The 4,030-nt window shown below is 33.9% G+C and overlaps 1 pseudogene; it reads left to right on the top strand.

Annotated features, from left to right (window-relative positions):
* The first annotated feature begins 225 nt into the window (after positions 1–225).
* On the top strand, positions 226–322 carry LOC115899762 (annotated as a pseudogene).
* Positions 323–4,030: the final 3,708 nt, after the last annotated feature.

Genomic DNA, 4,030 nt, shown 5'->3' on the forward strand with positions numbered 1-4,030 from the left:
GCTTGGCCAACATAGCGAAACCCTGTCTCTACTAAAAATACAAAAATTAGCTGAGCACAGTGGTGGGCACCTGTAATCCCAGCTCCTTGGGAGGCTGAGGCAGGAGAATCACCTGGACCCGGGAGGAGGAGGTTGCAGTGAGCTCAGATCGTACCATTGCACTCCAGCCTGGGTGACAAGAGCAAGACTCCATGTAAAAAAAAAAAAAAAAAAAGGTAGATGTTTGTGCTTGTTTTGGCAGCACATTGAAACAATATAGAGAAGATCAGCATGATCCCTGTACATGGATGACACACAAATTTGTGAGGTGTTGTATATTTCTTGCAGTCCCCAAAAGGACATTTGACTACTGTCTTAGTAGCTCCAATGAAATGTTGTGAGTCAATGCAAAATGGTGACACCCACAAAAATATTTGTGTAAGGTGATCTATGGAATGAGATTGTGCTGGGAAACACATGGGATGTTCTGTGCAATATATTGCTAGTAGGCATCCAGGAAAAGAGAAAATATCAGCTTGCATCTCCTTCATGGAACTTTAAAAAAATAAAGGTAAGGTTTTGTCTTCCACAGCAGTTGGAGATGAACATGGGGAGTAAGCGTTATTGCAACAAAGATTTGTTGGTTCAGAGTTTGGGTAGGTTGGTAAAGAATATTAGGAGTCCAAGCCAGGTCTTGACATCCAATAGTTTTCTGCTTTGGGTGTGGTTGATGAACTCAGCAATAGGAGATAATCATGTTTCTAATTTGATGAATTAATATATTTATAAATATTTTTATTACAAATTATGAAATAAATGCCCTGAATTACAAGTCACAAAGAATAGAACATCTAATAACCAAGAGTAGAACTTAATAACAGTTTCTGAAAACTGCAATATTTGAATACTAGAACCTATGAAGAAATACACATTTTTAAAAAAAATTTATTTTTAACTTTGTTGAGATAGGATCTCCCTATGTTGCCCAGGCTGGTCTTGAACTCCTGGGCTCAAGCAATCTTCTTGTCTCAGCCTCCCAAAGTGCTGGCATCACAGGCATGACCCACTGCATCTGACAAACACATTGGGTTTTATTTGGGATCTTCTTTTAAAATAGTTTCAGCAGTAAGTTTCTAGAATAAATTATTTCATTGCTTCACTACTTCTCTGAGCATTTTTTCAAATGCTGTCTTGTTAAGTCTTTATAATAACCTAGTTAAATAAGGCACTACAAGTCTCACTCTTAGAGGAAGACATTGAGCCTAAGAGAAGCAACTTGATCAAGAACCAATTGGTTGCAGAGCTAAGATTTATTCTGAGTTGAGAACATTTTCCGTAATATCAACCTAAATCTAGTTCATTTACTGAGCTATATTGCCCTGAATTCATGAATATTTCACCTTACTTTCTTCTCTAACTAAAAGTTTAAGAAGTTCATAGAGCTCACAAATTCAAAGCTTATGAAATGAGTAAAGTTCTGAGATTAGCTCTAATATTGTCTGGAATACTCTAATAATTTAACATAGTTGGTAAATTTTTTCATATCAGTGTTAAAATAGTACTTTTATTGATTGCATATTTCATACATAGCATTCACCAACAACTTTTGGAATATAAAATATGTCTAAAAATCCTCAAAATTTCAACCCAGGTAAGACTTCTGACAGTAAACTACTCTTTGTGACATTACCATAAGATTATGGAAGATTTAATCACAAAAGAGCAATTAAAAATGTATAAATAACTTGTGTGTGTGAATATATTTAAATATATATATATATATAAATTTCATTGATTTAATTTTTTTAGTTTACAATTCACAATTAGTTAACAATGTTGTTGTAGGTAGTTTGTAATCTCAAGCAGTATTGTCTGAAAAAAAAATTTAATTATGGTCCTTAAAATTCCATATAGTATTTTTGTATAAATAATAAAAAATTTAAGTTCTTATGTTGTATGTTTCCTCTATAGTCATAAAAAATTAGGCTTGTTGTACAATATATCTTCTATTTAATGTTTATAATAAATGGTTTGCATTTAGCATATGAGAATTACAAGTGTTTAGCAAATGAGAATTACAAATGTTCAAGTTACTCCTTGAACAACAAGGGAATTAGGGTGCTGATCCCCGTGTAGCTGAAAATCTGCATTTAACTTTTGACTCTCCCAAAATGTAACTCCTAATAGCCTCGTGTTGACCTAAAGCTTTACTGAAAACATAAACAGTTATGTATTGTATACTGTATTTTTGCAATAAAGTCATATGTATTGTACACTGTATTCTTGCAATAAAGCAATCTGAAGAAAAGAAACTTAGGAAGAAAATTATAAGGTGGAAAAAATATACTATTCACTAAGTGGAAGTGAATTATCATACATAAGGGTCTTCAATCTCACTGTGTGCACACTGAGTAGGCTGAGAAGGATGAAGAAGAGGAGAAATTTGTCTTGCTTTTTTAGTGTGGCAGTGGGAGGGAAGAAAATCTATGTATTATAAGGGGGGTCCTGCAATGCGAACCCTTGTTCAAGGATCAATGGTATGACATCATGATTTGTGTCACTAAAAAAGTAACTTTCTTTAGAGCTTGGAACTTAATAATAATTTTCTGGTACCATAATCATATGTCAGTAAGAATTGTAAAACTTAGCCAGGGTGCATAAGTACCAATAGGAAATTAGTTTTTAAAGATACCTGCTTAGTGCAGAAGTCAGAAGAACGATATTTTGTTGAGAAGCACAGGTTGTGTTACATAATCTTGTACCAACAAGGTCTCACTATTATTGGCTGCATTACCCCTAAGTTGAAACCAACTGAGATAATATTTACTTCATTAAAACAAGATGTGTTGCTTTATCCAATGGATAATTGTCATAATAGTAATTTTGTTACAACAAGATATGCTCTGTTACTACTAGCCAAAATATTAATATTAAAATAGCCCAACTCTAGGCTTAACAAATTACAATAAAAGTACAAAATATTTTACAATAAGAAAAATGGTATTATACTGCCTGGGTGTAATACAATGTACAATATACAATGTACACTATACAATATGAACTGTATGACCATAACTCTATTATATAGTTATCAAGGAAACTTCTGTAAGTAAGGTTTTGCATGTTGCAGGGATAAAGAATACACTTTAATGTGCTCATAGTGCAATAGAGCTTTCCCTATTTAATTTCCGTGTTTTTCAATAGAATTGTCAAAGGAAATGCCTTTATTCATTTATCCACTTCTCCATGTACACATAACTGCAAAGCATCTTTAAGGTACTAAGCATTTCTATCTTGTTACTATCATTGTCATTTTTTATTATTTACTACCATATTCAGTGCTTACTCTGTGTCAGCTGCCTGCTGGGAGTTTACAGTTGTTATTTATTGTGTATTTGTCATATTTTATGTGGGCCAGACACTTTATGTCCAAGGCAAAGAATTAAAGATTTAAAGGGATTGGTAGAATTTAAGGAAAGCATGCAGAGTAAATAGAAGTTTTCCAGGTAAGGAGGCGGAAGAACGAAATTTGGCAAAAAGAAAATCTAACCAGATTGTGTGTTAGGCAGAAGGACCATCTGACAAGATTGCATGTTTGGCAGAAGGAACAGCAAATACAAAAAGTCAGACCCTTGAGTGAATTTTGTAGGGTTTATGTTAAATTCAATGTTGCTAGTGGAAATAGTGAGGTATGGGAGTTGTTGGAAACAAAGTGAATATCTAGATATGACAAGCTTAGGAAAGACTTTTGATTAGTATACAAAGAAGTAGATCTTATTCAGTAGGCCATGGAGGAGTTCCCAGAATACATCTGGCTGTAAATACTAGATGACCTAACTAACAATGGCTGAAACCATAGGCACCAAAGTTGTTCTGTTGGTTCAGGGATATCATAGTGTCATATGTATGTTTCCTTTTTCAGCTGTGCTCTTGGCAGTATTTTGTTAATGTCTCTTTTCATGGTTAGCTAAGTGGCCAATGAGTAGCCAGTCATTATGTTCTCTCAAGACAGTATCTGAAGGCTGGAAGGGTTGCTTTGTCTCATGATTTT

The sequence above is a fragment of the Rhinopithecus roxellana genome, chromosome 9 (genome assembly GCF_007565055.1).
Source record: "Rhinopithecus roxellana isolate Shanxi Qingling chromosome 9, ASM756505v1, whole genome shotgun sequence".
Lineage (NCBI taxonomy): Eukaryota > Metazoa > Chordata > Mammalia > Primates > Cercopithecidae > Rhinopithecus > Rhinopithecus roxellana.